Here is a 10,858-nt window from a genome sequence, read left to right as displayed (position 1 = left end):
ACTCAAAAAACACAAATAATAAAAAATGAAAACCAATTGCAAATTGTTTCAGAATATCACTCTGTACATCATACTAAAAGTTAACTCAAAGGCGAACAACCAAGTACAGGGGCCCTCATGTGACAAGGTACAAGGATACAACAACCTTGCTTCGGGGAGCCCAGGTAGACACAAGAGCCACTTGAACAGTGATTTTTTGGACACACTTTGTGCCCCCAATAAAAAATAAGCTCTAAAGGTTACTGATGGTGTCAGTGTAGATAAGTAAAGTTAAAAATTGATTTAAATGGATCCATCCAGCAGTGATTTGTGTGCAAGTCCCTTTAGAGTGCATTACCCTGCCCAGTGTGTAGGAGGCTGCTACTCAAGCAGTTGTGTAAGGGACGAGCGCCACATTCATATCCCAGTGTGCGTTTAATGATTCCTGCCGCTCAGTTTATGTCCCATTTAGTGTAGACAGAGGACTTGGCACTTTCTGTGCCAGCTGGCTGGGTGTGTTTCTGTGCCAGTCTCAGGCTGCAAAAGTGTTAACAGTAAGCAACATCTGGCCCATCAAGCGCAATGGGCCAAGGGAAATATTAGACATTTTATCTCTAAGGGGCCCACAACAGGGTGTAACTACAGAGGAAGCAGACCCTGCATCTGCAGGGGGGCCCAGGAGGTGTAGGGGGCCCCATAAGGCCCAAATAATGAGCATTTTCAACTTATATTTGTAAAACAGGACAGGAAAAAAAGGAAAACTATACTCCCAAAATGAACACTTAAGCAACAGAAAGTTTATATCATATTAAGTGGCATATGAAAGAATCTTACCAAACCGGAATATATATTTAAGTAAATATTGCCCTTTTACATCTCTTGCCTTGAGCCACCATTTTGTGATGGTCTGTGTGCTGCCTCAGAGATCACCTGACCAGAAATACTGCAGCTCTAACTGTAACAGGAAGAAGTGTGGAAGCAAAAGACAGAACTCTGTCTGTTAATTGGCTCATGTGACCTAACATGTATGGTTTGTTGGTATGTTTCTGAGTACAGTGAATCCTACGATCCCAGGGGGCGGCCCTTATTTTTTAAAACGGCAATTTTCTATTTAGGATTACCCAATGGCACATACTACAAGAAAAGTAAATTATTATGAAAATGGTTTATTTACATGAAGCAGGATTTTACATATGAGCTGTTTTATGCAATATCTTTTTATAGAGACCTGCATTGTTTGGGGGGTATAGTTTTCCTTTAATTTGCTGTGGGGCCCAGTAACATCTAAATACGCCACAGGCCCACAAAACACAAACTTACTATGCCCAGTACTGACCCCATTGCTGTCTATGGCTATGCAACTTATCCTGTGGTTGGCTATTGCCTATCCTCAAGAAATGCCCTCCCCCCGACATGTATGAGCTCAACTCAAGAAATGCCCCTGCTATGGATACCAGCACATTGGTTGCTTGTTAAGTGTTGGGTGTCCATCACTGTCAACCCACGGAGCTTTTGAAGTCACATGATCACAATTTAAAGGCAAACCTGACTTTCCAGAGAAGTCCTACATTAATTAATGTTGCAATAAGGGTTCAAGCACACGGGCAGATTGGGGGAGGTTTAGTTGCCTGGCGACTAACCGCCTCTTCTGCGGGGCGACAATCTCCCTGAACTGCCTTCCCCCTGCCTGCCACCTGCTATAATGACAAAATGCTAGCGCCAATGCAATTGCGACGCTTCAATTTCTGAAGTCGCCCGAAGTTTCCTCGTGAGGCAACTTGAGGCGACTTCGGAAATCGAATCTTTTTGACAAGCGTTTTGTCATTATAGCAGGCGGCAGGCAAGGGGACGGCAGTTCTGGGAGATTGTCGCCACGCAGAAGAGACGATTATTCGCTAAATCTCCCTGATTCTGCCCGTGTGCTAGCTCCCTAAAACAGGTTTTAGGAAAAAATCGATTGATTGATTGTGTTTGATGAGGTTTAAGTTTAGTTCATCACTTTCCTTTCCAGTAGGAGGCAATGGGGAGGATTAATGTTCTTTCCCACTATATATATATATATATATATATATCTCCATTCAGGGACAAAATAACCCCTGCTAAGTGATAATGAGTGTTCTACCATAATGTTAGAGTGTAAGCTCTTATGTGCATGGACGTTCTTCTTCCCCTGTCTTCTGATAGCTCTTATTATTGCACCAATACCCTTGTGTCTGGTAGATATATAATTTAGGCATTTGTTACCTTGGTGCCACGTTACACATTAAACTATATTTACCTACATGCAGCTAAGCAATTCTTTCCTTCCTAAAATCCACCAAGCGATGAATCAGGTCTCCATTCAGTGAAAGGTCAAGGAAAAGCAAAGCTGTACGTGACTCCCAAAGAAATAAGAGCAGAGGCACAGAGTGACTCAATGGTTTCGCACCATACAATTTGCAAAATAAAATGACTCTGCACTTGTGTGAAAAATGCATAATTGCTGCGTCACTTGTACCAAGTCTGAGATTACTCAGCGTCTCCCATTATTTTGGTACATTTGTGGTTGTCATGGGGACACTAAGTACTTATTAGGGCCTACCCTTGGAATATTTTTTATGTTACATTTTTCATTTATGAAATGAGATACATGCAAAATACTTGGGGTGAATGATTGATTAGATGCCCATTTAGTTGCTGACTTTATATTGTTGCACTGGGAGAGGAAACTGGCTCAATCGCAGGAAGAACATACAATTCAATGCACATTGTATCCTTGCAGGATCTGAACCCAAGGAAGACAAGGAAGTACTAGTTTTGTCTTAGACCTCTGGAAGCTTTGGTGGGTAATTTCTTGCCTTTAAGGCTTGCAAGGTGACGTCACAATGATGCGGTTACACATCTATGAGAAATGCAAATAACTGGCTTTGTCATACATGTATGGCCACATTGCACAGACTATAGGATCTGATAGTGTCTTATCTTGAGGATAGAGAAATTACAACTAGGTCTGAGTGGCTTCAGAGCACTGAAAGTTATTTAAGCCACTCTCTTGTTGCTAGGGTATGTGGGACCCTGGCAACCAGAGAGCAGTTTAGATTTCAGCAGATTTTAAGGTGAATTTCCTGATTTTTAATCCTGGATAAACAAAAAGTGTTTAGCAATAAAAGCTTTAGCTCTAATGCTCTTGGCAAGAAGGGGGGGGTGGGAGTAAAAAAATTGTCAGGGCATTTAAAGCCGGAATGGATATTTCCATAATGAAATGTGTGAATGCCTTTGTGACTGCTGCCAAGGATATACCCACCAGGGGCGAGGATATAAAAAAAATGTTCATCTTATCTAAGGATGATGATTATTTGAGAGTAGAAGAGCATATAATATTGCCCATTGCACTGCAGCTTTTATAGCTGATCATGCTGAGCCCTGGCACAAACCACTGAGTATTATTATTATATAATAGGAAGGGTGAGATGCTGACAATGTACAAGCAATAATATGGGAAGGGATGGGGAGCGGAGAATCCAAATTGTGCAGTGCTCTACAGTCCCTCTGTAATTTTATATACTGTAAATAGTTTATTCTGCTGCACACAGCCATGCCCACCCTCCAGTATCATCAGGTCCGGACTAAGAATTAAAATAGGCTGTGGCATTTCAGGTATACAGAGGCCCAAACAGCCTCCATCAGACCACGAAATACTGACTTTCTATGGCACCTTATAGCAGCCCCTCTGGCATTTGCCAGAACCCACAGATTGTCAGTCCGGGCCTGAGTATCATTAATGGTGAGATCTCTTACCTATAAAAGTAACAGTGGGGAGAAACAATCTGTAGGACCAATGCATTGGTCAGGAGACACCTACGCAGGAAGGTTCCAGTCTATGGCTGGCCATGCACAATCCAATTAAAGCTGCCAATTTGGTCCCTTCAGATAGAATCAGAGGTATTACCCCTTCTATGGGGCCTTTCCAATTGGCTAACTGAACCATAACGCTATTGGGCAGGTTAGAAATGTCACTGGACAAGGAACGTAGCTGTGTCTTGATGGGATCCTCCCCCAAAGTATCTCCATAGACCTATCGCATGCTCCAATTGTTGACCCAGGGGCTTAATGATTGGATCTGCCAAGTGCTTGGGTGGCTTTATAGGGGAAAACATTAGGCTTCACATGTATACCCAGCTCATGACAAAACATGGGACATATATGACCAAGGAGCATGTTGGGTAAGAAATCTGGATGTTTTCACTAAAATCTCCCATGGTGTCACATTGATGGCCGAGCTAAAGTCACTCAACTGGGAAAAGCACAGATGACCCGAGACCCCAAAGTCCATCAAATTCTTTCATGCGGTAACTGTCCAGGCTGGTGGGAGATCTTCTTCAGACTTAATGGCTGCATTTCAACTAATAAATAATAAGGGTTAAATGAAACTGATCAGGTTATAGGACTAAGACTATTCTAAACACTCATTGCAGCCAAAAAGCAATATATTGAAATTGATTTTAATAAACAACAACCAAATACAGTGCCAAGATGCAATTCGCCACACAATGCACCATTGTGCCCCGCCATTCTCTGGCACATGTGTTTGGAGGTGCAAGAATTTGCACAGGGTTGAGAATACCAGACGTGGTGCATAATCTCCATCTGTCATTTAAGGGGTGACCCTTTGTCATCCATATGCATGCCCTTTACTTAAAGGGATACTGTCATCGGAAAAAAGATTGTTTTCAAAACGCATCAGTTAATAGTGCTACTCCAGCAGAATTCTGCACTGAAATCCATTTCTCAAAAGAGCAAACAGATTTTTTTATATTCAATTTTGAAATCTGACATGGGGCTATACATTTTGTCAATTTCCCAGCTGCCCCTGGTCATGTGACTTGTGCCTGCACTTTTGGAGAGAAATGCTTTCTGGCAGGCTGCTGTTTTTCCTTCTCAATGTAACTGAATGTGTCTCAGTGAGACATGGGTTTTTACTATTGAGTGTTGTTCTTAGATCTACCAGGCAGCTGTTATCTTGTGTTAGGGAGCTGCTATCTGGTTACCTTCCCATTGTTCTTTTGTTTGGCTACTGGGGGGGAAAGGGAGGGGATGATATCACTCCAACTTGCAGTACAGCAGTAAAGAGTGATTGAAGTTTATCAGAGCACAAGTCACATGACTCGGGGCAGCTGGGAAATTGACAATATGTCTAGCCCCATGTCAGATTTCAAAATTGAATATTAAAAAATCTGTTTGCTCTTTTGAGAAATGGATTTCAGTGCAGATTTCTGCTGGAGCAGCACTATTAACTGATTCATTTTGAAAAAAAAATGTTTTTTCCCATGAAAGTATCCCTTTAAAGGAGAACTAAACCCCCCTACCACAAGGCCCCTAAGCTTCCAGGCATTGCCCCCTCCCCTCGAGACATGCTTTAAAACCCTTTAAAAATTCTCACCCTTAAATGCAGGGAAGTGCAGCGGAGCACCCGGTCACCATCTTACGGATCTTCGTGTAGACTTCGAGTCTCAGTGCTGATTTGCACATGCGCAGTTGAAGCCGATTCCTGACTTGGCCCAGCTGTGCATGTACAGGCAGGCTTTGTACCTGTGAATAGACCCGAAGACTACATGAAGATCCGGAAGATGGAGACTAGGAGCTCCATTACAATTCTATGTTATCAGAAATGATAACTATGGATGTATAAAGGAGACCCTGCTGGAGGCATAAAGCTAACCAAGTGAAACACCAGAGATCAGTAAAATGGTAACTGCTGATTGGTTCGTACAGCACCTGTTATTACATGACTCCGTAGGAATTAAGCAGGAAATATTTGCCAAAATAATGGTGCAAAGTGCAGGTGGCACTGACATTCCTGGACACAAGTGCCCCTTGTAGGTCTCACATGGTTCTTATCAGATCCTGGTTCTGAGCAGCCATTAAGCACAATTGTTTTATCAGATTTTGGATCATTTGGCTTCATGGGAGAAATCTAGTAACAATGTTATCAAACAAGAGCAGACGATAAGTGCACTATGATAACATATATCCACATGGTGCTTGGTCTCAGAGAAGTGCAAAGTGCTGTTATTATCCCTTTACTCTGCCTGTAGGAGACTAAATATACTCTTTGGCCCTAGAGGAGGGGGACTAGGAATAAAAGGACTTTACCGTCTCAACTTCCTATTGTAGTAAACGGTTAATTCATTATTTTGCTTTACAGCAATGTAATTAGGGATGCACCAAATTCAGGATTCCCACTGCACTCACATTTTCAGCGTCGGAGGAGCTCAGGGGCGTCCACCTCGCTAATGCCGAGAGCGCAATTGCACTCTCTGCACTAGAAAAGCCGAATTTCCGGGTTGAAAAAACAGAAATTTGTCTCTTAGTTACAAGGAGCTGCATTTTTGAAGCCCCTGGCAACAAGGGGGCGCTGCAACTCGCCCTTATTGGCGTAGAACCCCTGGGGGTCACTGACCCCATCTAAAAACAAATGGTCTGTAAGGCTACTTTTTATTACTCAACTTTCTATTCAAGCCATCTTCTATATTCCAGTCTTTTATTCAAATCAGGGAATGGTTGTTGGGGGAATTTGGACCCCTAACAACTAGCTTGCTGTAATTACAAACTGGAGAGCTGCTGAATAAAAAGCTAAATAACTCAAAAACCACAAATAAGAATAAATGAAAACCAATTGCAAATTGTCTCAGAATATCACTCTCTGCATCATACTAAAAGGTAATTTAAATGTATCATTGATAGGAAATGCTACTATTATTCTTGGGGTAGTTCAGCAGCACCTTCACTCTTACCTAAAGAAAGTCAAGCTCCACGTGGTTAAACAGTTCTCTAATTCCATAAATTTGGAGCCAGTTTATCCGGCTTTTTTTTTTATCTCCCCATGTAGGTGACTTCAATACGGCATCTCCACAGGGGGGGGGTAAAGATACAGTCTGGGAATGGATTGAGGACAGAGCAGGGACAGACACACAGAACAAGGGAAAAGAACTGCTGAATATGTTAAACTCGCAATCACCTGCTGAGTTACTTTCTATTTCATGCTGCTCATTGCTCTTTATTACTATACAGAAATCAGCTTCTCCTGTCGGCCCCTGTCCTTAGCCTCTCATTTTCACCCCTATTGGATTAACCCATTAGTTACTAAAATTCTCTGCTCTATCCTTTCACCCTTTATCCAGATACTGTGTGTGTGTGAGATGCAGTCACATTGCTGCAAGGAACAAGCACTGCAGATTAGATGTGTCGTCCTGTGCAGCCATTGGCTAAAGAACATACACTTTCTTCTATACCCTCTAGGGAATTCATAGTAGGTCACTGAGAAACAGAGGGGAAATTATATGTGAGACGCACAAGCTTTGTGCCCCACAGTGACTGGGGAGTCCGTTTTTATTAAATCTTAGCAACAACGTAACTAGAGGGGGGCGGGCCCTGGCACGGGAAGCACAGCCAGGTCCCCTCTGTACGCCCGGAAACCGGCCAGAATAGTGGCGCGCGAGCTGCCAGGGGGCCCTGAGGGGGTGCAAGCCCTGGCCCAATCACACACCTCCTGCTCCCCCGGTAGTTACACCACTGAATCTTAATTATTTTTACTCTTTATACTTACCCAAAACACACAGCCACTTTAGGATATAAAAAAGATTCCAGATTTTATTCAAAGTATATATTCTAGTTTGTTCTAAGGATCTACTACTCATTTCAAATCAGTAGCAGCAGCCTTATACATTTGTCTATAGCCTGTACAGAAAGATACCATTTAACTATAACAGCATAGGTATTCCCCTGTACTAAGCACAATTCAGCAGGAACAGCCCCCTAAGTTTGCTCATAGTCTGTACAGAGAGATCCCATAAAACTATGGCAGCATAAGTATTCCCCTGTACTAAGCACAATTCAGCAGGAACAGTCCCTAAGTTTGCTCATAGTCTGTACAGAGAGATATCATAAAACTATGGCAGCATAGGTATTCCCCTGTACTAAGCACAATTGAGCAGGAACAGCCACTAAGTTTGCTCATAGTCTGTACAGAGAGATCCCATAAACTATGGCAGCATAGATATTCCCCTGTACTAAGCACAATTCAGCAGGAACAGCTCCCTAAGTTTGCTCATAGTCTGTACAGAGAGATATCATAAAACTATGACAGCATAGGTATTCCCCTGTACTAAGTACAATTCAGCAGGAAGAGCCACTAAGTTTGCTCATAGTCTGTACAGAGAGATACCATAAAACTATGGCAGCATAGGTATTCCTCTGCACTAAGCACAATTCAGCAGGAACAGCCACTAAGTTTGCTCATAGTCTGTACAGAGAGATACCATAAAACTATGGCAGCATAGATATTCCCCTGTACTAAGCACAATTCAGCAGGAACAGCTCCCTAAGTTTGCTCATAGTCTGTACAGAGAGATATCATAAAACTATGACAGCATAGGTATTCCCCTTTACTAAGCACAATTCAGCAGGAACAGCCACTAAGTTTGCTCATAGTCTGTACAGAGAGATCCCATAAAACTATGGCAGTATAGGTATTCCTCTGTACTAAGCACAATTCAGCAGGAACAGCCCCCTAAGTTTGCTCATAGTCTGTACAGAGAGATCTAATAAAACCTAAGAATTTTGCTGTACTAAGCACAATTCAGCAAGGACACCTGAAGATACAATCTACTTTTAAGGGTAATATTTATGGATTGTTGTTTTTATTTATAACTCCTAATGTCTGTAAGATTCTCAGCTATTGCTGTGCAAACTAATCCAGCTAATCTGCTATTTTCTGTTATACATGGGGAACAGAAGGTGCAGCTTCACTGGGTCAGATAATGGAATTTCGCTGAATCCTGGCACCAACAAAGCAGCATCTCTGCCTGTCACTTGCTTTGTATACAATGCTGTTTCTGACAGTTAAAACATTGCAGCAGAAACCAGCTGACCCCTTAAAGGGCATGTAAAGGCAAAAAAATAAAATCCCATTTTTACTTTCTTTAATGAAAAAGAAACCTATCTCCAATATACTTTAATTAAAAAATGTGTACCGTTTTTAGAAACCTGACTGTATGCAGTGAAATTCTCCCTTCATTTACTGCTGTGGATAGGAATTGTCAGACAGTCCCTAACTGCTGAGCAGGGAAACAATCATATTTATGAACAGCAGGGGGAGCCCCCGCCTTACTTCCCAGCCATGCAGAACTCAAGCAGCTTTGTTTATGATGATCCCTAAGCAGCCCAGACCACACTGAGCATGTGCACAGTCTTAGTCTTGCAAAGATGTATAACAAAGTTACAAGATGGTGACCCACTGTAGCCAACTTTAAAAGCATAAATTATTTGTTTGATTAGGCTTGTGGTGCAGTAAGTTCATGTTTATATTTAATATACAAAATACAGCATTTCTAGCCTTATTCTATTTTAGACTTTACATGACCTTTAAGACTCATGCAAGACATTGTGGGAGCTGGCTTTTGCTTGGTCAGAACCAGCAGTGAGTGCAGAGAGGGACAATCACATTTATAGACCAGTAAAGGTTGCTTAAAATTATATTTTCTCTGATTTAGTAACATTTTAGTAAAATTGTGAGTATCCCTTTAACTACAACTGCATCCCTGGTTAGCGCGCTGTGCGCTAGCGCAGTAAATGAACTCCTTGCTCCGCTGATAGCACGCACAGTGCAATGTTTGGAGATAATGAACTGACAGGCTGTCTTGGTGCTTTACTGGCGGTGCAGACTTTAGGGAGACAGAGCCATCAGGCTGCAGGATTAGTGCGCTCGGTGCACAGTTTAGCGATAAGAAAAGTAGAGACGCCGACAATATCTGAGCAGCGGAGATTCAGCACCAGCAGCGGGCGGACAGCTCCCTCCCTCCCAGTCAGCGAGTGTCTAGCGAGTGTAGTAGCGGCGCTGTCCAGTGCGTCTGCCGACTTCCAGGCTGCGCTCCCTTCTCTTGACTAATGCTGCCCCCCAATACTCAGCCCAGAGACCCTACTCTGCTCGGGGGAAGATGCCAAAGAATAGCATGAATGTACGAGAGCTATCTTCTCTGAAGCTAATCGATTCCTCTCCATAGAACTGGAAATTCTAATCAGAATCTTGGGATTTATAAAGACTCCTCTTCCAAAGAACTGCCAAGTTTGATCCCTACTAGGTAAAGGAACTACCAAATGTAATCACTACTTTGCCCAGGAACCACCTAGTCTTCTGACTACTCTGCCCAGGAACCACCTAGTCTTCTGACTACTCTGCCCAGGAACCACCTAGTCTTCTGACTACTCTGTCCAGGAACCACCTAGTCTTCTGACTACTCTGCCCAGGAACCACCTAGTCTTCTGACTACTCTGTCCAGGAACCACCTAGTCTTCTCACTACTCTGTCCAGGAACCACCTAGTCTTCTGCCTACTCAGCCCAGGAACCACCTAGTCTTCTGACTACTCTGCCCAGGAACCACCTAGTCTTCTGACTACTCTGCCCAGGAACCACCTAGTCTTCTGACTGCTCTGCCCAGGAACCACCTAGTCTTCTGACTACTCTGCCCAGGAACCACCTAGTCTTCTGACTACTCTGCCCAGGAACCACCTTGTCTTCTGACCACTCTGCCCAGGAACCACCTAGTCTTCTGACTACTCTGCCCAGGATCCACCTAGTCTTCTGACTACTTTTCTAGTCTGCCCAGGAACCACCTAGTCTTCTGACTACTCTGCCCAGGAACCACCTAGTCTTCTGACTACTCTTTCCAGGAACAACCTAGTCTTCTGACTACTCTGCTCAGGAACCACCTAGTCTTCTGACTAGTCTGCTCAGGAACCACCCAGTCTTCTGACTACTCTTTCCAGGAACCACCTAGTCTTCTGACTACTCTTTCCAGGAACAACATAGTCTTCTGACTACTCTGCTCAGGAACTTTGAAG

This window comes from Xenopus laevis, chromosome 5S, assembly GCF_017654675.1.
Source record: "Xenopus laevis strain J_2021 chromosome 5S, Xenopus_laevis_v10.1, whole genome shotgun sequence".
Classification (NCBI taxonomy): domain Eukaryota; kingdom Metazoa; phylum Chordata; class Amphibia; order Anura; family Pipidae; genus Xenopus; species Xenopus laevis.
This window is presented reverse-complemented; position numbering follows the sequence as displayed.